At 48.8% G+C, this 24614-nt stretch overlaps 1 protein-coding gene and 1 non-coding gene across 3 annotated transcripts in view; one reads left to right on the top strand and one right to left on the bottom strand.

The window, feature by feature from the left end:
* ZFP90 (ZFP90 zinc finger protein) overlaps positions 1-24614 on the bottom strand; it is a 116602-nt gene that overhangs the window by 39158 nt on the left and 52830 nt on the right. The gene's annotated exons all lie outside the window — the stretch shown is intronic.
* LOC131500542 (U6 spliceosomal RNA) lies at positions 10006-10112 on the top strand. Its single transcript, XR_009256347.1, has one exon. It is a non-coding gene; the product is annotated as a U6 spliceosomal RNA (small nuclear RNA).

The raw sequence follows: 24614 nt of genomic DNA, 5'->3' as shown, positions 1-24614 counted from the left end.
AATAAATAAACATTAAAAAAAAATTTTTTTTAAAGAGTTGTAGGTGGAGCACTAGAGCCAGCTCTCACCTGGAAGACTTTTGCAAATAAGGCAAAGTTGAACTTTGTTTTCCATGGTCTCTTACTTTCCTTTCAAGGATGCCCTCTGGCCGGGAAGGCCAAGGGTGGGGCATCGAGATGGGAGCCACAGGCTCCTCTCAGGGGGAAGTGCGGCCCTACCCGGCAGGCTCTGCCGCTGAAGGTCACGACGGTGGCCAGGTGGGTTGATGTCCAGCCGCACGGAGAAGACAGCAAGCTGGCCAGTTCCTCCTAGGCCAGTGCACACCTTAGGGTTGATGGCAACCTCTCAGGCGTGGGGCGTGGCGCTAACCTGTCTTCCAGCCAGTGGAGTCACATTCTTCTCCGAGCCTCCTGTTTCCATGACAACCGCCTCGGAGTCCCGGAGCTGAAAAGACCAACTCGCAGGTTCAGTTGAGGTCCCGGGGCACGGGGGCTGGGCCAGGGACATCGGCGGGGGCTACCAGGTGCCCGAGTGGTGCTCCAAAGCCTCTCACGTCCCCGCTACACGGTGGCCAAGAGGCTGCCCCTGTGCTGGGGAAGTGACTAATAATGCTGTATTCAGCGGGTTATTGTCCCAGCCACGACAGAGGCGAGAAGACCAGTCGTTAATGCCAAATGCCTTCCATATTGCCTTCTCTGTCTTTTTTTTTTTTTTTTAATTTTTTTTTCAACGTTTTTTATTTATTTTTGGGACAGAGAGAGACAGAGCATGAACGGGGGAGGGGCAGAGAGAGAGGGAGACACAGAATCGGAAACAGGCTCCAGGCTCCGAGCCAGACGCGGGGCTCGAACTCACGGACCGCGAGATCGTGACCTGGCTGAAGTCGGACGCTTAACCGACTGCGCCACCCAGGCGCCCCTCTCTGTCTTTAATATCCACGTGGATTTGACCTTCAATTCCTCACTTGGCCCGCCGTGGGTCCAAGGCTTCTGGCTGGGGCCTTCCCCACAGCACAAGAATATCCAAGTTCCAGTCCCTTAAAATGTTCATTAAACTGTTCCACCCTCTCGTTTCCAAGAAAATTCGTGAGCAAAAAGGCGGGGGGGGGGGGGGGGGACTTGACGAAGGTAGCTCGTCCAGATCCTACCCTGTTAAGCCAGAGAACCAGCGATTCCTGAACCAACAGTGAACTTGGGTCCCCTGTCTTCCCTGCATTCCCGGGCTGGCAGGACACGAATGAGGCGCTGAGTGGAGGCTGTGTAGCTTCAACCACCCACTGCTAGATCTGAAGCCGACCTTCAAGTCGGACACGAAGGGAAGCGAGTTCTCAGCGCCCAGGTCCTCTCGCTCACATCGACCAACACCTGCTTTAAGTTTGGAACTTAAGGGGTCAGTCCGCAGAGCGCTGGGGCTCTAGCGCCACCTGCTGGCCACTAGGACCCTCTACTCCTGTAAAGTTTTCTGCATAACAATATTGAGAACATTAATTTGACAGCTTCCGGACCATTGCCGACCCTGCCAACCGCCCACCCTCAAGTTAAGCTTCCTCCATACGGCCCAGAAAATGTTTTTCAATTCAACAAAATTTCACTTAACACCTATGTAGCCCTCATTCCCTGAGCCCCCGCAGCCCTCTATTTCCTCACAAAACCTCCCTGGTGGTCTCCTGCTACTCTGGGCTGAGCTGAAGATTCAGCTCTTGCTCCAGACTCAGCTGCAGCTACTCAGGCTGGACCCGAGTGGTGTCGCCTCAAGGGCAACGTAGTCCCCACAGGTCACAAGAGCCAGGTGTCAGGAGACCTTGATGTGGTTTTGGGGTGATGGTGGGGTTCGGAACTGACAGCCAAGAAAGAATTCTTGAAGTCGTCTTTGGTGCAAAAAGGTGATTTTATTAAAGCACAGAGACAGGACCCCTGGGCAGGAAGAGTTGCACTGGGGTTGTGAAGAATGGCTGGTTATATACTATGGGACTGGGGGAGGTAAAGTCGAGAGGAACTTTCTTAGAGGCACCTGGGTGGTTCATTTGGTTAAGCATCTCACTTCAGCTCAGGTTGGCTCAGGTCATGATCTCGTGGTTTGTTATTTCAAGCCCCGCATCAGGTTCTGTGCTGACAGCTCAGGGCCTGGAGACTGCTTCAGATTCTGTATTTCCCTCTCTCTCTGCCCTCCCCCCCCCCCATTTCTGTCAAGAATAAATAAACATTAAAAAATATTTTTTTGATTAAAAAAAAGAGGAAGTTTCTTAAAGGGATTTTCCAGATGCTAAAGACTCACAGATTACTGGAGGCCTAGCTATTGTCAAGCTAAGGTTGTTTTTCCCTTTAGCAAAGCATTAACATTAAGACAGTAGGGAGTTCCTGGAGAAAGCTTTACTCTGCCTACCTCAAGTAGTTGTCAATGGGCTGTAGGTTATAAGGAAATTTAATTTTATATGCCATGTCCTTCTTGCCCTTGTTCCCCACATCACTATGGAGGGGAAGGTGATGTTGGGCTCCAGGAAACTGAGTCTATAGGTTTCTGGAGATTAGGCTATTGATAAGATTGCCTTTTCCTTGTAATTTACTAAGGTATTTGTAAACCAATGGAGACTCTATCAGTTTAACCATTTGTTTCTGTCCTTTCCTTTGACCTTGGGCAGCCAGGAATGCCTGAGGAATGTCACACATATCCCACAGGCGTGCTAGCTTGTGCTGGGCCCTCAGCTTGCTTCTTGGTCCCTTATCAACCTCATTTTGGCTTCTGGCTCAGCCATCTTGCTCTCCCTGTCGCTTGCTCCTTGTTTATCAAGTCTCCTTATGTCTCAGTGGTGCCTTAAGTGTATCCTGGCATCTCATCTTTGCCCTGGCAGTGTGGCCTGGTCCCATTCTCTCCCCTTATGTCTCAGTGGTGCCTTAAGTGTATCCTGGCATCTCATCTTTGCCCTGGCAGTGTGGCCTGGTCCCATTCTCTCCCCGGGTTTGGAGTCATGAAAAATGTCTACTCAAGGAAGGTTTTCCTCAGATACCTCTGTTATCTGAGACAAGGGTGTTCAATGACTGTGAGATGTGGTTAGTTGTGTGGGAAGATTGATCCTACCTGGAGATCCAAGATGCAAACATCATCTGAGGGCTTTTCTGGACAAACACAGGGACACTTCTTAGAGACCAAGAAGTGGACAAAATGAGCCAAGGACAGAATATGGAAGGAGGGCAGAGAACGGATGAGGTGTTAGAAATAAACAAGATTATATTATACTTTTTGATTAACCGTGTTTCTGAGTTTTTGTTTTTAAAATAAACTTGCAAGTTAATTAACTTGAAATTATTCTCAACAAGGTAATTTTTGTTCATGGCTAACGTTCTCTAACATTACAACCAGATATATGAGTCCAAGGGACCTGAGTTAGGCTGCCCTTAGACTAAGCCTGCCAGGAGCCCAGTTCCAGAGACATCTGTGGACTGTAGCCCCAACTGGACTGTAGCCACAAGTGGATCTTGCTCACTTGCATGCCCAATAAACGTGTGCCCAGTTAACCTGGCTGAGTTTATGAAACGAAGGCTTTGCTTTATTAAAAAGAGTAATGGGCTCTGAGATCAGCTAGACCAGCTTCTTCCTTTTAAGGATGAAATAGAAGCCCAGAGAGGGAAAGACACTAGTTGGAGAAGAAAGAAAATGGCACAGGAAGACAAAGCTGCATATGATCAGCTGAAGGAGATTCATAACTTACATGTGGCATTGGGCTGGTTTTTTAAAAATGTTTATTTAGGGGCGCCTGGGTGGCACAGTCGGTTAAGCGGCCGACTTCAGCCAGGTCACGATCTCGCGGTCCGTGAGTTCAAGCCCCGCGTCGGGCTCTGTGCTGACAGCTAGGAGCCTGGAGCCTGTTTCGGATTCTGTGTCTCCCTCTCTCTCTGCCCCTCCCCCGTTCATGCTTTGTCTCTCTCTGTCCCAAAAATAAAAATAAAAAACGTTGAAAAAAAAATGTTTATTTATTTATTTACTTAATATTGAGAGAGAAAGAGAGAGAATCCCAAGCATGGGGCTCAGTCTCACAACCGTGAGATTATAACCTGAGCGAAAATCAAGAGTCAGAAGCCCAACCAACTGAGCTTCACATTGTGTGAATCAGGTGAATGCTGAGGTTTAAAACAATTTAAATTTTCAATTTATTTTTATTTTTGAGAAAGAGAGCACATGAGCGAGAGCGGGGCGGAGAGGGGGAGACAGAATTTGAAGCAGGCTCATGTTGACAGCAGTGAGCCCACCCCATGTGGGGCTTTAACTCAAGAACTGTGAGATCATGGGGAGCCTGGGTGGCTCGGTCCGTTAAGCATCCAACTTCGGCTCAGGTCCTGATCTCACAGCTCTCCTGAGTTCAAGCCTGGCGTTAGGCTCTTGTGCTGACAGCTCAGAGCCTGGAGCCTGCTCCGGATTCTGTGTCTCCCTCTCTCTCTGCCCCTACCCCACTTGCACTCTCTCACTCTCTCTCTCAAAAATAAATAAACATTAAAAAGAAGAAGAAGAAGAAAAGAACTGTGAGATCATGACCTGAGCCCAACTTGAACGCTTAACCGACTGAGTCACCCAAGCGCCCCTAAAACAATTTAAATTTTAAAATGGTAATTAAAAAACAGAACACATTCTAGATTAGGTTTTTGGTCATTTGCATCATTTTCTTCTTTTCCATTTTCTATTCAGCCTTATTTGAAGGACTGCAGTTGTATGGTCACCAACAAGTGTGTTTCCTTCTCTGGGTTCTATTTCATCTGGAAAATGAAAGATCTGGTGTGCTGATCCAAAGCCAAATTTTATTTTTCCCCTACAACTGTTATGCCTGGCTCAAACTGCATAGGTGTGACCCGCTGGGAGGTGAGAAAACGTGGAAGTTAAAATCAGCTGGGTCTTCGACCTGCCTGGGCCTTTGCCAGGAGCTGACTGCCACACATCCGCTGGCATCTGGGACCCCATACCTTGGGCGTTTCCTGCACCTCCCGGCACAGAGGCACAGGTCTAGAGGGCTAATGCGGGAGACAGGCCCTGCCGTTACCATGGTGACCTGCCGGCTGCTACAGCCTTGGTTGCCGCCTAGCAACCAGGGCATCCAGGGCACCTGCAGCTCTATCATTTCCCTCTGGCCATGTATTGGGGGCAGCTGTGTTCAGGGAGATGGCTGGCTACCTGTCCCTCTACTGCTAGGCCCGGACCTGACCTCTTTAGCACTTGTGGGTTCTCTGCCTTGGGGCCAGGCTTCTATGACTTTGTTTCCCCAGGCCCAGAAGTCCTAACCACCCACCCCTTCCAGCCAGGGTCCTGGGAGCTTAAAAAGAGTTCTTACCTCGGACACTCTTGAGTCCCTCTAGAGGAGCAGAAAGGTCCAATGTGGTGTGAACTAAAACACCTTTCTCTCCGCCACACCACCCAGCAACCGTTGATTTAGGCCTCAGATTTTGGAGCCACTTTTCTGGATGGATAATCTTTGGGATGGGATACCATTGACAGGACAGCCTGGCTAGAACCCAGGGAGGCATCAGTGTTGGGGGGTATCACCAGAGCTGGGGATCCCTTCCACTGGGAGATGGGCAGGCATACAGACAAGCTAATCCAATATAGGTAGGGGTGGGATGGGCAGTGACAGGGTTGGTGGCACAGGGTGTACCAGGAGCCTGTATGGGGAAGGGGACTCACCCCAGGCTAAGTCAGAAAGGAATGTTTCTTGGGGGACACGATGCCTGAGTTGAGGCTGGAAGGGTAAATAGGCATCTAGGTTGGAGTCGAGATTTCCATGACGGTGGGCTTTAGGTGGACTGGGAGGTCTTCAGAGTCTGCCTTTCTGAGGGTGTGATTCCCCATCCAAACCCCACTGATCTTGTGTCTCCTTGTCTGTTTCCTCCTCTTATCCTGTCCCCTTTCCCTGGGCGATCTCCTCCAACTCCATGACTGTAACCCACACTCCTTTGTCACATGTGGTCCCTTCTCCCTGGGCTACTCACAACTTATTTGTCCACCTGGTGAACTCTTACTCATTCTTCAAGACCCAGCTTGATGTTCACTCCTTTCTGGCCTTACCAGAACCACCCTTTCATTCATACATTCAATTCACACACTTCTAATGAACAGCAAGTGTTAGGCCTAGAATGTGACCCTATATTGTAACTGTCTGTTCACTTGTCTGTCTCCTGGGGGGGCTGGAGATGGCAGGGCTCTTTTGTTTTTCTTTTTTTTTTTTTAATTAATTTTTTAAGTTTATTTATTTTGAAAGAGGGAGAGAGAATGCAAGAGAAAATACACCCAAGGCTCAGAGAGAAGGGGAGAGAGAGAATCCCAAGCAGGCTCCGCACTGTTAGCAGAGCCTGATGCAGGGCTCAAACTCATGAACTGAGAGATCATGACTTGAGCTGAAATCAAGAGTCAGAAGCTTAACCGTCTGAGCCACCCAGGCCCCCCACCCCACCCCATCTTTTGTTTTTCTAATCCTCAGGCTTTAACATTTACTCTCTGAATGGATGGATGGATGGATGGATGGTGGATGAATAATCACACAGTTTCCTGTAAAGCAATGAAAATAAACACCCCAGGTAACTCTCTATCCCAGTTCTATCCCCTGACACCAACCCAAAGGGATTTGGCCATATGTTATTAAATTATAGTGAATTAAAATTTGCTTGAAATAACCACAGACTCCCCCGCTCCCCTGAGCCTGCAATGACCAGATTACATCTCCTCCAGGCACAGAAGTTTGATATTTCATTGCAAAGTCATTTTCTTCTCATTTCCTTATGTTGCTAAAATATTCTATTTCTCTTCACTTCCCCTTTGTGTCCCCATTACTCATGTTTAGTTAAATTTATCTGCTGCCATTTTTAATCATCTGAGATAGGCTTGCTGATGTAGATGTTCCTGGGGCACTGCCTGGCCTTCCAGACCATCTGTCTCCTCCTGAGCCACTCTGAGAATTGAGCATGGACCCCTCCCTCAGGGATTCTGGGTTGACCCTCAGACCCAAGGTTTTTCCCCAAGGCGTCTCTGACTTCAGGGTTCTCCCTTTCTCCCCACACTCATTATCTTCCTCCTTCCAGTCTCCTCCTCTCCTGTTTCCTGGGGCATGGTTTTCATTCTACTTCAAGGCCTGGTACTTCCTGAGGTCCCTTTGGTCACACTGAGCAAGGGCCTCCTAATTCTTCTCTCATAAGTTCCCTAAGTAAGTCCCTAATGGGACAAAATAGCCAGCAGCCAACGTGGGGATTATTTGGTGCTTGCCTGGGACACTGCCATACCCATCACATTTCTGTGGCTGGATGGATATCTTCCTCTTTCTCACTAGCCCATCCATCCTCATAATATAGGGGTAGGGATACTGTTCTCCCTGGAGGCAGTTGGCAAAGAGCAGAAAGGAATATTTTGGCTTGGAGTGGAATCTCAGTTTGGCCTCTCAATAACTGTCTCACTTAGGGACCTGGAATTGCCTTTGGGACTTAGGGCTTAGAACTACTCAGGAAGGGGCACCTGGGTGTCTCTTCCCTTACCCCTAGGCCTGGAATTTTTGTTCCCCATCCTCAAGCAGGCTCATTTCTGCTCCCAAGCTTCCCTGGGCCCCTCAATCCCCCTTTAAAAAAATTTTTTTTTAATGTTTATTTATTTTTAGACAGAGAGATACAGGGCATGAGCAGGAGAGGGGCAGAGAGAGAGGGAGACACAGAATCTGAAACAAGCTCCAGGCTCCAAGCTGTCAATACAGAGCCCCTTAATGGAGGTTTCTTGCACTCTCCAGACTAGTTGCTGCTCTTGAGCTTCTCTGGGGCACTCAATTAATAAAAATTCCTTTATTTTCAGTACGTTAGGTGCCCAACTTTGGCTGAGGGAATGATCTTACATGTTGTGAGTTCAGGCCCCACGTTGGGCTCTCTGCTAACAATGCAGAGCCTTCTTCAGATCCACTGTCTCCCTCTCTCTCTGCCCCTCCCCCTACTCAAAATAAAACAAATGTTTAAAGATTAAAAAAAAAAAAAAAAAGAACTGCTCAGGAAAGGGGCAGTCATTTCCCAGTGGCCATTGAGAGGCAGGTAGGTCTCTGGGAGGCAGGATCAGAAGGCTGGGATGATTGCCATTTACTGAGCATTTGCAGTGCACCGGGCTCTGTGGACATATTTGGGGAGTTAGGGTTGTGAATCCCCTTTCTCCAGGGTGATAGTAAAAGATGCTTGTTCCTCACCTCAAGCTTAGGGAAAGGAGCTTCTGTGGGATCACTCAGAAGGCTCAATACATGTCCTTTGGAGTTCAGGGATACAGCGAACTAGGGCAGGGAAATCTTAATGGCAGGAGACAGGCTGGCCAGATGTGTTCACAGTGCAGCTAGGAGAGGGGCCGCATTGGGGTCTGCCTGCAAGGCCAGAGATCATGGGGGCGAAAGATGAGTGAATGTTTCCAGTGGACCAGAGGTGGCTGCTGACATGAGAGAAACAGCATGGGGTCATTTTACAGCTTGATCACAAAAGCCTCTGGGAGGAAGAAAGAGCTGAAAATTACTGCCAGGCCAAGGGGTAAAGAAGAGGTCATATGGGAATTTAGCTTATATTTCATCCAAGAGCAAGGCAAACGATTTTATAGTTCTATTTTGTGAGTCATGTTTATAGGGCTACACATAAATTACCTTATTTTCTTTTTGTTTAATGAAATGTACTTCACTCTTGTGTCAATTCAAAACATATTTCATCTTTCTAGAATAAGATCATATCTCCAATCTACACTCATCTACATTTTCTATGATTTCCAGCTGCATTTAGGCCAAAGAGGTCTATTATCTTTATTATTTCCCAAATAGTTTATGTTTCTGAACTCTTATCTCATTTGATTCTCATAACAACCCTGGAAGGAAAGTGCCCTTGTTATCTGTTCCACTTTTGGGCATCAGTGATTAAGAAAGGAGCTCAAAGGTACACAAGAGTGAATGGCAGAGTCAGGTTTATTATTTTATTTTATTTTATTTTATTTTAATATTTTATTTTATTTTATTTTTATTTTTATTTTTATTTATTTTTTGAGTCAGGCTTAATTAGATAAGTAAGGCCGGGATTAGGGTGGGAGTTCAGGCAGTAGTGGTGCCAGTGTGAGGAATGAGAGGCGTCAGCAGCCCTCCCCCAAATCTCCATCCCTGCTCCCACCTTAAAATATGGGCAGCTACTTTCTAGACAGGTTCCACGTGGGACCTCCTGACAAACAGTGGCCCTACCGCTGCCCAGGACTTTGACACAGGTGCTTGGGGCACTCTGTCCCTGGACACCCTCCACAAAGGGGCCAGAAGAGGGTTTCCTTGATTGATAGTGGCTCTCCAAGCACTGGGTCAAGTGCCATGACCAGATGAACCCAGAGTCATGTTTGTAGGAGTTCAAGTTTTGGGAGGGGAGCAGGAACCAAGAGCGCACCTGCAGAGAGGGGTGCCCAGAAGCAAGAGATGGATGAGCAGCCTCAGGTCTGGCGCCAGGGAGGTGCTGCCTGTGACCAGACAGCTCCCAGGAGGCCTGGACTGCTCTCCCATTTGGCTCCATCCCAGGATTTCCTGGTGCCTGCGGGTACCTGCTCCACCCTTGTAACCTTGGCTGTTGATGGTTTTATTTTCACATCAACACATCTTTGACTGAGACAGAAATTCTTAAAAAACGTATTTCATTAAAATTTACAATTCCCCTGCATGCACTGGCCCACATCAGATTCTTCCTTCCTTTTTCTTTCTTTTTTAAAATTTTTAATGTTTATTTATTTTTGAGATTGAGAGACAGAGTGCAAGCAGGGGAGGGGCCGAGAGAGAGGGAGACACAGAATCTGGAGCAGGCTCCAGGCTCTGAGCTGTCAGCACAGGGCCTGACGCGGGGTTTGAACTCGTGAATGGTGAGATCATGACCCGAGCCGAAGTCAGGTGCTTAACTGACTGAGCCACTCAAGCACCCCAGATTCTTCCTTCCTTAATACCACTTACTCATCAGTACTATACCTCCAGGAATGCAACATGCCCCCAAGAACGCCATGCATCCTGTGCTCGCTTCGGCAGCACATATACTAAAATTGGAACGATACAGAGAAGATTAGCATGGCCCCTGCGCAAGGATAACACGCAAATTCGTGAAGCATTCCATATTTAAAAAAAAAAAAAAAAAAGAACGCCATGCATCCTGTCTAGTCCACCAGCCTCTTTCTGGCCACTTTGTTTCCTTGGAATCAACGGAGAAAAATGAGCAGACTGGCCTAAAAGCAAGGGCCTTGAACAGACACACGGCTGTAGCTTGCAGCAGGGCTAGAATGAAGTCCCGTGGGTTTTTCTCAGCCCAGCTGCATCTGCCTGGTGGCCAGAGGAGGCGCCAGGGGCTCAGACACACAGACATCTAGACTGGTTCTGAAGGAGAAATCTTGTGCTTTGCCCGCCACTGGGACTTCACCGGTGATTTAACGGGACTCTGGAAGAGGACACAGCTGGGGTGTCCCACTGGTGTTATTTGAATCAGAAGCTCCTCTTTCGTTTTTTTCCCAGTGAAGCAGCTTCAGCAGGTGTTGAAAAGTCTGAGGCAGCCGAGGGTGAGCTGCAATAAGCAGCTTGTGTCTGGCATCTAATTTGATTTGACTTGTTTTCCTAGCCATGAGAACTTGGAGCCAGGAATAAAAAGCACAGGCTGCAGAGGTGACAGCTCCCTGCTTCAAGTCCCTGCCTCTCTCAGCTGGAGGGTTCACTCTATAGCCACAAAGCTATGCATAGGGAGCATAGCCAAGGACTCATGTCAGGCACACACAGCATGGGAGATTATTTTTTATTATGTTTGAAAAGCCCCAGAAAAATTGCTTCCCCAAACTTTCCATGTTCAGGCAAGGGAGTGATTTATTAAGCATGAGTCGGGACTGGGCCAACTCTCCTGGTCGGCTAAAATTGGTCTGGAAAATAAAGTAATTTGTGGTTGTCAGATCCTAAATTAAATGATTCAAATACTACTGTGGCTGATTAAAGGACTTTATTCAATTTCCTCTTGACCACATGCTCTTCTGTGAGGGCAAGAGATACTGTTTCTGGAAGAAATGCAATATTTGGGGACCGTCGATCTAATCTAATGGGTGGTGTTTATTAAGTATGGTCTCCCCTCCCTTTTTTGATGACAGGTAAGACTTAAGTGGGAGGAAGAAGTGACTTCCTGTTTATGAATGATCCTCCCCATGCCAGGCATCTGGGGGTAGGAGCCACTGCAATAAACCAGGCTGGGCGCCTGAGGAATTTTTTAGGACCCTGAAAAGACCTCAAGACAACAATAACAAAGGCCAAAAACTGAAACACGAGCATGAGTAAACAATAAAAAAAAATGAATCTGGGACCGTAGCAGACAGTCTAATAGTGGTGTCTGCATCACCCTGGCCACTGGCAGAAGGGACAGCTGGCTACCTTGGTGCCCTACCTTTTTGGCCCCAGTGGTTGAACCCGGATGGGACTATCCAGAGATATATGATGTGCCCTGGCATAAAATAGATGAGCTGGCTTGGGGACACAAATGAAGAACTCCAGGGCTGAGGTGGCCAGTTTCTGATACAGATGCTGAAAGGAGAAAAGAGAGAGGTCAAGGAGATGTTCAGATCAGTGACGTGGTCAGATATGAGAAAGCAGCTCAGGAAAAAGAAGCTAGGAGCCAGGGAAAGGAAACTTTAAGTAAATGGGGGACGAAGGTGCTGCTGGTGGAGAAGAGAAGAGAGCAAGCTCAGAGAGAGACTCTGTGACCCTGGGAGAGAGATGGAGATACCAGCCGGCCCTCCCCGGGCAGCCCTTATGCTAAGCTCCTTCTCTTCCAGGTTCTGCCCCAGTTTGTGCTCATCTTGAAAACAAGCTCACCCCTTCCTAAGGTCATCCAAGCAGGACTCAAAAGAACCCAGGTGGACACAAGAATCAACAGAAGTTTTCAACACTGAACCACAGGGCAGTTCACCATATAAAACATAAGCAGTTTTTAGAGAGTGATTCATCTTATCTCAAAGGGATGAAATGAGACCAAACCAGTAGGGAAAATCATGGCCTTTTGGCCACAGCAAGGAGGAGGTGGCAGGCACTGAGAAAGAATTGGGTTCACCTCCTCTGGGGCTACCTGCTCTCCCTCTGACCTTACTCTTGGGTTTCTGTCTCTGGAGGAAAGGAGACCCTGCAGACTACAGTCATGGCCTGGCCCTCCTATCCTGGGGCCAGACAGGAAGCTCACTAATGGGACATTTCACTCAAAATCCCAGGTGCCTCTAAGATCTAGTGAGGAAGACCACAGAGACCCGTGAAGGGAACACAGAAGCGAGAGCATCTGGATCCTGCTGGGACCACTGGAAGCTGCAGATGCACTCATCCAGATTCCCTCAGGCCTCTCAGAGTCTGGGCTAAGAGTTAGATGGTTCCCCCGGTAATGAAACTTCTCTCACCGCATTTAACAGGGCTAAATTTTGCTGTGTCCCAGCCCAGAGACCTGGAACCTGGGTCAGTTATCCCCACCCCCAAATATTAGTGGGGGCTTTCCCTTTCACTTCCCCAGATCCATCCACCTTCTGCTGAGACCCATGGGGGATAAGTGTCACACTGGGCCAGTGGCAGGGAGGTGAGTGAATACTAGGAGCAAAGATGAGCATCATCCCCACTGAATGGTTAACATGCAAGTCTTCCTCCCCAAATGTCTAGCACAGTCCTGGGCACAGGCAATGGATCACAGCAGCTGGACAGGAGCCCACCAACTCCTGTGGACTATACAGACAGTGCCTTCAGCAGTGGCTTCAGGGACCTTGCTCTCCCTAAAATGCTCTCCCCACAGATAACCACGAGCCTCCCTCCCCCACTTTCTTTAGGTCTCTGCTCAAGTGTCACCGTCTCAAAGAGAAGGATCTGATCATCTGATTTAAATATCCCTTCTTTTCCCCTTTACCCTGCTATTTTCCCCCCAAGCACTTATCCCACTTGCCACAGAATATAGTTTCATGTTTATTTATTTATTTACATTGGAATGTAAGTTTAATGTTTTGTGTGTTTTGGTATCCATTCCTCTGCACACAGAATAGGACCTGGCTCACAGTAGGCATGCAGCAAATACCTGTAGAATAAATTTATTGAATGGATTGTTTTAATTTACACTTTGTTTTTTAGCCAGAATGTACATTTTTCATATATTGACAATCAGTCTAATACAGTGAGTAAGGCCATAGACTCTGGTGTCAGGCCGCTGGGGCAGATTCCTAGCCTTGTCACTTTATGTGTGGGCTTGAGCAAGTTCTGCGCCTCAGTTTACTCATTCATAGAATGGGAGTACTCTGTCTTCCTACTAGTGTTATTGAGAGATTTAAAGGAATCGATGTATGTAATGGCTTGCAACAGATCCTGCCTATGTAAACGTCAGATTAACGTTTTATTGGGCATTTGTGTTTCATTCCAAATGTTTCTGTTCCTGTCCTTTGTCCACTTTTATGGGGGCTATTTTTCTAGCTGATGGGAGCACCCTCCTGGGTCTGGGCTGAACGCCTGCAGTCCGCACAGCCTCCAGGGGGCGCCCGGGGCCCGCGCTGCGGGGATGAGGCAACCCGTGAGTGGGCAGGGAACGGCGGCCAGAGCCGCGATCTGGGTCCCCCTGGATTTGTCCCCATTGTCCCGAATCCTTTTCTCGCTGCCCCATCCAAGTATGGTGAGCTGGAGAGGGGCCTGGCGCTGGCGGCTGGAGCGTCGTCTGGGGACTACAGCCTTCAGGATCGATCCCACTTTTGTCCCACCTTTGTGTGGGGACCTCGAGTTTTCAAACCAATGTTACATTGTTTCTCCACCTTCCCGCCCCGCCCCCGCCCCGCGCCCTTGGGAAGCAAGCGGGGGGATGTTTGCCCTAGTGTCTCAGAAGATGCCCCCTGCCTGTTGCCTGCATCTGAGGCGCGGGGGGGGGGGGGGGCAGGGGGGGTGTCTTGGTTATTTTACTATTAACACGTTTTCACGGCCGTTTCGCTGTGACCTTAGGAACTGGGGACAGAAGGCAGGGAGGGGTAGGGGCGTGGGAGGCTGCACGGTCAGGATTCCCTCCGGGGCTGGCTAGTAGGGTCGCCAAGCAACAGCTCCATGCCCAAGCAGGGGCCTTAGATGGCAGCTCCTGGGCTGAGGGATGGAGATGATGGGGTTCAGGAGCCCCAGACAGAGTAAGAGGGATGGCCACAGCGTCCCAGCCAGAAATGAGGCCACAAAATCCTTGGGGCTGGGGACCAGAGGCCTCCGCAGGAGCAGAGGGTAGGGGAGATACAGGGCGCTCACTGTGGCCAAGGTGTCACCTAATGGCTAAGATTATCAGGTCTGGACATGGCAGCCTGGTTGTGAAAGCAAGTGGAAGGGTATCAAGGAAGTCTGTGACCTGGCCAGTGCAATGGGCCGTTCACACCATGTTAAAGTTACCCAAGATGAAGGCAGTTCTTTGAGGTGAGAAAGGGTAAACCAGGGCCCAGAGCAAGGGCTGAGAAAGGGGGGAACAGCATGCAGGAACCTCAGAGGCTGGGTGGGGTTGTTCAAGGGCACAGAAGCCATGGTCTCTGGGAGTACTGGGGGTCTGGAGAATGAGTGGCAATGCTCAGGGGGTATGGGGAAGCTTAGCAGGAGGGGTCAGGTTCCAGGCAGAAGATGGAAGGAGAGGTTGTGCATGTGTCAGTGGGAGATGGCCCGTGTTTTCCAGGGTGGGAGGAATGCAGATGGGGGCAGGTGAGGTGATACAAGACTTCTCAGGTTGGCTGGACAGGATAGGGTGACCAAGGAAGGGTATGAGGGCTGGACAGGCCCCAAGGCCTCACGTGGGGCCCTGGACAGAGACAGGGCAACAGAGAAGTCATTCATGCTCCAGGCCTCAGCTGCTGCTTCAAAGGACCTATCTCCTATTAAGAACCCCCTGCAGGGGCGCCTGGGTGGCGCAGTCGGTTAAGCGTCCGACTTCAGCCAGGTCACGATCTCGCGGTCCGTGAGTTCGAGCCCCGCGTCAGGCTCTGGGCTGATGGCTCGGAGCCTGGAGCCTGTTTCCGATTCTGTGTCTCCCTCTCTCTCTGCCCCTCCCCCGTTCATGCTCTGTCTCTCTCTGTCCCAAAAATAAATAAAAAAATGTTGAAAAAAAAAAATTAAAAAAAAAAAAAGAACCCCCTGCACCACGATATATCCTTAGAGGGAGCCAGTCATGGGCTCTCAGCGCACGCCAAGGAGCCCCACACGTGCAAACACTTCCTGAAGCATTAAGTGCTTTAAAAGGCCCTCTGCCTGGCATGTCAACCCCATTAGAGGGAACATTTATCACAATGGAGGCACAAGTGGGTTGTTTGATGGTAATTGCTTTCCTAACCCATAGAGAAAATGCATCACAAACCCACCACAATTAAGTAAAATGGTCGCATTCCTCTTTTTTGATTTAGAGCTGTTTAGAAATATTAGCAACCGACTTTGTTTCCAGTTGTTGTTGTTGTTTTTCTCAACTGAAACTTTTTTCTTTTGAATCCCATAAAATATTCTAAGTGCTCCAGGAGAGGGGAATGAAAGGGTGTTTGCACTTCCAGCTCGGCAGCCAGCCATTGCTCAAATAATACCCTCAATATGTAACCTGGGAGCTTAACATCCTCAAATATTTATAATTACACAAAAATGGCCCTAAGAAATGTTCAGCTTACTCACAGCTGGATAATTGTTGGCATCCAACGTTCACAGACTCAGAGCTGCTTCTGAAATTTCAGTGGTGTCCCTCTGCCACTCAAAGCATGCACGGTACGTGGAGTCTGTGGGCAGATCCCCAGTGGGGCAGAGAGATGGCACATAGAGGCCCTAGCTCTCCCTGGCACGTTGCAGCCTCCTCTCCTGCTAAGCCTGAGTTCCCTTCTCCTTCTCCAGAGCGTGAGGAAATGCAAACGGCACCCAGCCTCCTGGTCATGAGGAAGAGCCAGTGTGTTGTACAAACACACATACACAGGTGGACTCAATCATTCCCAACAAATCCTTCAGCCACTCGTGGATGAAGTCCCATATCTGGTGGTGTCCCATGGAGTCTCAGATGCTTCCCATAAAAGGGTGCTGTGGTCAGATGAGCATGCGACTGACTGCAAATCCTAACCTATGCCCCTTTGGAGATGCATATCCTCTACTAATACATTTTCCCTTTCCCGTGGTCTCTCCTGCTGCTCCCTGTGCTCCATGCACATTTCCAGAAGAACATCAAGAAAAGTATTTTCCCTGCATAATTATCCGCCTCCTCCCCACCCACCTACACACATCTTTCCTGCTTTGAAGTGGCAGCTGCTCTGATTTCTTTAGGTGGACTGCACTCTGCATTTACTAGTCAGGTGGAGTTAAACTGCAGGAGCTGCCAGCCAAGGCTGGGGCGAGGGACCCTGGCACCAGCCCTCCCCTCACCCCACCTGCCTAGACTTTTCTGTCCATATTCAGGTCTCCTTCCCACTTCTCCTGAGCTGGAGACACAAGGCTGTTGGTCCTTGGATGGGTCACTAACCAGTGCCTGCCCCTCCTTCCCCAAACCCAGACTGCCTTTCAAGGTCAAGAAACCAGATTTGAAATTCCTCTTCGGTGAGATCAGCGAGTATGCTCTCAGCTGCAGGACACAGACAACCCAATCCAAACTAAATCACACAATAAAGAGAGTGGATTGGCTCACATAACCTCAGAGTCCAGAGGTGGCCGAGGTGCCCGCCGAGGTTCAGGCAGGGTGCTGACTCCACTGCTCTGGGATTCCCTCAGGCCTGCCTAGCTCTGGCTATGGGCTTCATCCCTAGCTGAGCCACACTCAAGGCCGTAAAGAAGTCAAAGCTGTTCCAAACCCATGTCCACACTCTGACCACACAGAAGAGTCTGTGGGTCTTTCTCCCCATGATCAAGAAACCATCTTCCCAAGGACCCATCAAAAGTCCCTCTGGTACGGTTGATCCAGATCGGGTCTGGTGTCTACCCATTGGCCAATTGCTGAGGCCAGGTGGATGGGACGTGCTGATTGGTTTCACTCTGTCGAGACCTGCCTGTGTAGCTGGGGGAGGGTGGGAAGTCTAGAGGCTGCATGGGGGAAAGATGAACATTCAAATAAAGTGTGTAATATGTCATCAAAGGGAAGAAGAAATGGATGCCAGAAGGCCCACAATGGTGAACATCCACTTCCCTGGGTAACTTGTAATAAAGTCCCCTCAGCTTATCTCTCTGAGAAGCAAAGAATCGATCTCTTTCTCTGTGCACTTCAATAAAGAGCTTTCCAGGGGCGCCTGGGTGGCTCAGTCGGTTAAGCGTCCGACTTCAGCTCAGGTCACGATCTCGTGGTCCGTGAGTTCGAGCCCCGTGTCGGGCTCTGGGCCGATGGCTCAGAGCCTGGAGCCTGCTTCCGATTCTGTGTCTCCCTCTCTCTCTGCCCCTCCCCCGTTCATGCTCTGTCTCTCTCTGTCCCAAAAATAAATAAATGTTAAAAAAAAAAAAAAAAAAAAGAGCTTTCCAAACAAGGTCCTGCCCTGTGGTCACAACATCTAGAACACTGGCTGGCCCATCTGGTGCTCCACCAGTTAAGAGTGGAAGGAAAGGATCAAAGACAGGAAGAAAAAGGAAAGCCAACTTCCCATTTGCTTGTTGCACGTGGCTCTGGGGCTCTGGGGCTCTGGGTGAGTCGATGGACTGAGACAGCCCTGGGATCAACGGTGCTGGCTGGTTGCAGTCTAGGACCCAGAGTGACATATGCCCTCCTCCAAAGACCTCGCTTCTGAGACAGCCAGGAGAAGGAAGAGTTTTTGCCAACAGCACTATGTGGCCTGTCACGTAAGTATCCACTACCTGAGCTGCAGGGATAATTCAATGAAATTCTGGAAGCATTTATGGAACATCTACCTATGCCAAGCCCAAGAATGGTCACTGTAGAGCTCACAAGTGGACAAGACACAGCTAGTCCATGCCCTGTGGGTGTGTAGCTTGGTGGATATGGGTCACAACAAAGCCAGGACAAAAACAATGGGAACTCCATCACCAAAGGTTGAAGGAGCCCCCTCTGCATCACCTTAGACCTCTCTCTCAACAGCAGGAATGAGCCCCTCAGTGCTCTCACACAGCTACTGGGTGTTCTAGATACTCCTTTTATAAACATAGATTAGTGACAAACCATTCCAACCTTCATGTTTCCATCTTAGTTGCGAAGGCTTAGAGGAAAGGGTGCCTCCCCAATTTTCTTTATGAAGTTGGTACCTTGGACACAATGTCCAGTTTCTTTGAAAACTCTTCTTAGTAAGAAGAATAATTTTTTTTTCTTCAGCAAAATAGTCTCTTCCTCCAAGTTTTTGAAAAACATTTTAATCTCTATGCCCAGTTCCAGAGTGGATGGGTGTTCAATGTCAAGAGCTAACAGATGCCCCAGGTCAGGTGTTAGGGCAGCAAGATGGGATCCTGTGGCTTCCTAAAGCCAGATCCCATTTTCCCAGAAACAGGGGTGCCTGCCTGGCTCAGTCGGAAGAGTATGTGACTCTTGATCTTGGGATCAGGAGTTTCAGCCGCACACTGGGTGTAGAGATTACTAAAAAAATAAGTAACAAACTTAAAAAAATAAAAACACACAAATAAAAGTCACATGGCACTATGTAATATATGAGACGCAATGGGGACTTTTCATAATCTGCTTATGTTTTGTAGTGTGCTTTGGTTGAGAAATTTTTGAGTATGTTTGCAGTTTTGGTTGAAACTACCTGGTGGCCCTTCCCCAGCTGACTCCACTGAGGTTCCCTGAAGCCCTTGGGTCTAAAGAGGGGCACTCTTGGGGTCGGGACCCATGATTTTCAGTGAGAGTCCATGTCGGTCACGCCTCGAGGGCATTTCTTCTCCTTACTGAGCTATTCCAATTCAATCACCAGACTGAAAGGTATTCATTTACTTTGCAAGTGTTTTTGGGAATTACCAGGTTTAAAGTCCTGTTCTAGGTACTGGGTCTGAAACTCTGGGCAGCCTGTTCCTTAGGACAGTCACACTGAAAAGGATCTCCATGTTCTCTCCCACTTTTCTCGGCCCTGTGAGGAGGTGTGCTGCAAAGACGAACGTGAGAATCAGGACATGGCCATGCGGTGACTCCCAACTTACCAACAGTATTAGTTTCATATTGCTGCTATAACAAATCAACACAAACTTAGGGGTCAAAACAAATGTATTCTCTTATGGGTCTGGAAGTCAGAAGTCCAAAATCAGTTTCACTGGGTTCAAGTCAAGGTGTCGGCAGGGCTAGTTCTTTTAGAGCCTGAGGAAAGAATCCTTGCTTTCTTGGCCTCTGATGGCCACCTGTATTCCTTGGCTTGTGGCCCCTTCCTTGGTTTCAAAGCACATCACTCCAACCTCTGCTTCTGTCATTACATCACCTTTCCAACTTCCTTCTTTGACCTTTCCTCCCTCTTCTAAAGATACTTGTGATTATTTTTAGGGCCCACCCAGATAACCCAGGATAATCTCCCCATCTCAAGGTCCTTAAATACATTTCAAAATCCCCTTTGCCATATAAGCTAACGTTCACAGGTTCTGGGGAAGGCCATTATTCATCCCACTGTACCAGCCCAGAACAAAGCTGGGTGAAATTTCTCTCTCATGCCTCATATCAGAGCATAAACTCCTGCCAGTATCTGGCTGGGTTTTACACCCTATCCAAGCACCCCCCCCCCCAACCTGAAAATCTAAGATTTTCCTGGGGACTTAGAGATTTTCCTGTCAGCTTTTTGGCTATGAGGTTGCCTCTGTGGCCTGGGACCCTGAGATGACCACATAGCTGAGCATTGCTGGCCTCCCTGGCTACTCCTAAGGCCCCACTCTGGCTTCAGGAAGGGTTTCTTCTTCTTCTTCTTTTTTTTTTTTTTTTTAACTTTTTTTTCAATGTTTATTTGTTGTTTTTTTTTTAATTTTTTTTAAATGTTTTTTTATTTATTTTTGGGACAGACAGAGACAGAGCATGAACGGGGGAGGGGCAGAGAGAGAGGGAGACACAGAATCGGAAACAGGCTCCAGGCTCCGAGCCATCAGCCCAGAGCCTGATGCGGGGCTCGAACTCACGGACCGCGAGATCGTGACCTGGCTGAAGTCGGACGTTTAACCGACTGCGCCACCCAGGCGCCCCAATGTTTATTTGTTTTTTGAGAAACAGAGCTTGAGTAGGGAAGGGGCAGAGAGAGAGGGAGAGACAGAATTCAAAGCAGGCTCCAGGCTCAGCTGTCAGCACAGAGCTCGATGCGGAGCTCGAACCCACAAACCGTGAGATCATGACCTGGGCCAAAGTCAGATGCCCAACAGACTGAGCCACCCAGGTGCCCCGGGTTTCTTCTTCTTAGAGCCAAGAGATCTGTCCTAACAAGCCTCATTGCCAGATGTCAGCTCTTCTAAAGTCATTCGCCTCAGAAATGACTTGTCTTTGGCCACTGCCAGGGCCTCCACTGTGATCACCTGTCAGTGCTGCCACCGACCCTTCTAGCCAACAGCAGCTGCCTGGTGGGACCTCTATTATCTGTTCCCCTGCTCTTTCCTGCCTCAATGTGAGCACTTGGTCCCCATGCTGGAACCACCCAGACATCTCCATGTAGGGTGACCAACTGTCCCACTGGCCTGGGACTGAGGAATTTCCTGGGATGCAGGACTTTCATTGTTAAAACTGGGATGGTCCCAGGCAAACCGGGATGATTAATCCCCATCTCCATGTCTCAGAATCCAGAGGCCTCTCAAGCAGCCCCAGAGAGAAAAGAAGGCTCTCTGTCATCCAGTATTAGGACTAATTTCATTCCTGGCCTCAAAAGTAATCATTTCCAGGATAGTTACCTAAGCCAATTAGTCTTTTCATGGGCAACTGCCCCTCATCCTCCAGGACCCAACTAGACAATCAAATAATCTGAGAGGGGTCCAAATCCCAAAGTCTGGGGGCTCTGTCCAACTTGGGCATTACCCTCCTCGTTAGAGCTAAAATAAAACAGCCTTCCTTATCAACTGAACATTTTGCAGGCAACTCAACAGGATGTATGCAGAGGCCCCAAACAGTGAATGGCTGGGAATGACAAAGTAAAGCATATCTATTATTGAATATCTTCTGTGAGTCCAGTACTAAACTAGGGTTTGCAGGGGAGGTTGATAACCTAGGACTTAGGCCCTCAAGAACTCATAAACCCCAGATCTTGGGGGATCCCAGTTATTTCCTATTGGCTTGACTTGAAATCTGGATATTGGGGTGGGTCTGACAAAGAGGGGTTGAAACCTAGATTCCAACTGCTCCAGGAGAAGAGGCAACCCTTTGCATCCCTTCAAGGAAAAGGCTTTCCTGGGGAAAATCTCATTTCTTGATGGCACACTCATTCCTGGGGCTGATGCTAACCTCAAGAAACACAAGAACATCAATTATCTTGTCATTTCCCCCCAACACGTAGGTCAAGGTTTCCTGTGAGCCAAATCAGCCCTAGCTGTAGGTAAAACGTCACCATCAATGTGCAAATGAAACTTCCAATTCAGACTTCTCCTGGGGCAGACTGTGTTGCTAGAACATGCGTGGGCTTTGCTCAATGTCAAGCAGACAAATGCATACCTGGTGCTATCTATATTCAAGGCTGCCTTACCAGGCACTGGGAGGGCATCCCTGAATAAATCTCGTAGGCTTTAGTGGGAAGAATCCCCAGCGACTCTCAAGTTCATCTCCTTTATTTGAAGGGTGAACAAACTGAGGCCCCAGAAAATAGGGAGGGATGCCCAGGAAGCCATTAGAGCAGGAGGGGGACAGAAAGGTGAACTGAGTCCTGGACTCCAGATCCCCCAGGCAACATTCCTATCAGATCGATTAATTAGGCAGGGTGCCTGGGTGGCTTATTCAGTTAAGTGCCTGCCTTCAGCTCAGGTCATGATTTCATGGTTCATGGGTTTGAGACTCGCATCGGCTCCACACTCACAAAGTGGAGCCTGTTTGGGATTCTCTCTCCCTCTCCCTCTCTGCACCTCCCCCACTTGAACTTTTTCTCTCTGTCTCTCAAAAATTAATAAATAAACTTAAAAAGGGAGAGAGAGAGAGAGAGAGAGAGAGAGAGAGAGAGAGAGAGAGAGAGATAGGGGCACCTGGGTGGCTCAGTATGTTAAGCCTAGGACTCTTGATTTTGGCTCAGGTCATGATTTCACAGTTTGTGAGTTTGAGCCCTGCATTGGGCTCTGTGCTGACAGTGTGGAGCCTGCTTAGGTTTCTCTCTCTCCCTCTTTCTCTGCCCTTACCCTACTTGCACTCTGTCTCCCTCTCAAAATAAATAAATAAACTTTAAAAAATATTTAAAAAAATCGATTAATTAGGGAATATACCAATAGTATCAGCTGACTGCAATGGAACCTGGATGAACTGCTTGCACTGGGCTAGTTGCTTTCTGGGCATTATGTCATTTACTAGGGGGCCCAATTGTCCTAGTTTGTCAAGCACTGAGGGGTTTCTCTGGAAGCAACACTTCCAGTGTGAAAATGGGAAAGTCCCAAACAGCGACGAGTTGGTTACCCTACATTTAATCCTCTTAGAAACTCATGAGGGAGCCACTGTGGCTGCCCATTTTACAGATAAGAAAGTTGAGGTTTAGAGATGCTATGTGACTTCAGGTCTCACAGTCCGTAGGTAATAGAAGCAGCACTGAGACTCAGGAAATTCAACTCCAGAGCCCACCAGTTTAACCACTAAATTATAACTTCCTGAAAGATGGGGAATCTTGCAAATTTTGGCCTTTGACCATATGTATTTGGGAGACATTTTTTCTGGAAAGAGACTCTAAGGCACTCTTCAGGACCCCATACAGGCTGAAGAGAAGAGAAGGTATAGGGTGGTGCAACAAAGGGTCCTGCACTGGGTTTACTTCCCTCTTACGCTGAAGATAAGAAAGTGCCAGCCATGAGATCAGGACTCAGGCACACCCCAGGATAGCATACAGAGGGTGGGAGCTAAGCAATGCTGGACCAGGTCCTGAGGAGTTGTGAAATCACCTTCCCTGGAAGTGTTTACAAAGGGGAGTGTCCCTGTTCAGCTGCTGTGACTCAAGCTTGACCTCCACAAGGTTCTGAGGATGTGATCCCTTGAGGAACCCAATTTGAAAAGGCAGAAAACAGCTCTAAGCTTGACCAGCTCAGCAAGGCCACTTCCTCTGCTGCCTGCTTTGGTCAGCAACTAGCAGGGGGTTAGGGACTCCACTAGGAAGGGCTTTCCTCATACACACATATATACATACTCCACTGGTTCATACACACCATATACGCTAATACTCACTGGGTATTGAAGTACTTTATGTGAGAGAACTCATTCATTTCTCACCATAGCCTTACGAGATAGATACTTTATTATAGCTGAGGTCACCCACGTGATAAGAATTGGCCCTGGGCTTTGAACCCAACCAGTCTGAGCCAATCACCCCTCTATCAAACACTTGGCTGTGTGCTTCTTCAGCCACTGCAGTCTCTGTGGCCTGGTTAACAATGCCTGCTCCCCTCCTGTGGGGCTCCAACGAGCACTCTGAATGTTATTCCTCCCGCTTGGTGCTTACCCTGTCTATGGAGCCCATCTGTGGGCACTACAATCATCAGCATGGTGACAGAAGTTAACATACCTGCATTAAGGATGGAAAGTGAAAGGAGAGAGAGAGTGAGGCCTCCTCATGACCCACCTTTGTGTCACCCACTCCTCAGGATGAACTTAGAGAAGGCAGAACTGAGGGGCTCACAGCTACTCAGCCCTGCAGAGAATCAGGGGGTTTTCATCTGCAGGAAGTGAAAGAAAAGTCTAGCCCTGGAAAGGGAGGGCTCTCAGCCCACACCTTTCCACATCCCTGGTCCTTCCTCCCTATTTTGGCCAGGGAGCCACTAACCCACACAGCATCCAAATAAGCATCCTACAAGCTAATGGCTCTTCCCCAGTCCCAGATAACCCCCTGAGCTCCAGACTAGCGCATCCAGGCTACCATGCAGAGTTGTATAGTTTGTTTGGGGCACGAGGGTGCATGGCCAAGGGGACTGATGGAGCTGAGGTCCAGCTGTGCTCTGCTCACCAAGCCACATGCCCCGGTAGGAGGCTACATTTGCCTGGAGGAAAGGATGTCCTTCTCTCATTTGCACAAAGGCACCATATGCATCCATGGAAGCTTTGCATTTATCTATCTGGCTCCTGGACAGCTCTACTTGATATCTGACAAGCATTTCAAACACTGCATGACCCCTGATTTCCGGTCCTCTCAGTCTGCTCCACCCCAGACTTCCCCCTCTCAATGAGTAGCATCTGTGTTTACCCAGTTACTCAATCCAAAAACACTGGACTCTTCCCCTTTCATTGCCCCTCACATCTAAACCAGCAGCCTGTCTGTCAGCTCCACCACCATCCCAGCCAGCTCCCCTGTCTTCCACAGCTCCCATCCCAGGGAAAATAGCATAGTCTTTTGCCTGGACAATTACAGTAGACACCTATCATGTCCCTCCACTGCTGCACAATCCCTCTGGGGGATTCTCCACATTTTTATGGTGCTAACATCCAAACTTCTCACAGTGGCTTATAGGTGCCTAGGCTCCACACTCAACCCCAAACCGCCAGCAGGCAGGACCTGGCCTGGGGTCATCATAAAGGAATCCTGCCCAAGAGAGCATCCTTCCAGGTGAGGAG

This window comes from Neofelis nebulosa, chromosome 17 (assembly GCF_028018385.1).
Source record: "Neofelis nebulosa isolate mNeoNeb1 chromosome 17, mNeoNeb1.pri, whole genome shotgun sequence".
Lineage (NCBI taxonomy): Eukaryota > Metazoa > Chordata > Mammalia > Carnivora > Felidae > Neofelis > Neofelis nebulosa.
This window is presented reverse-complemented; position numbering and strand designations above follow the sequence as displayed.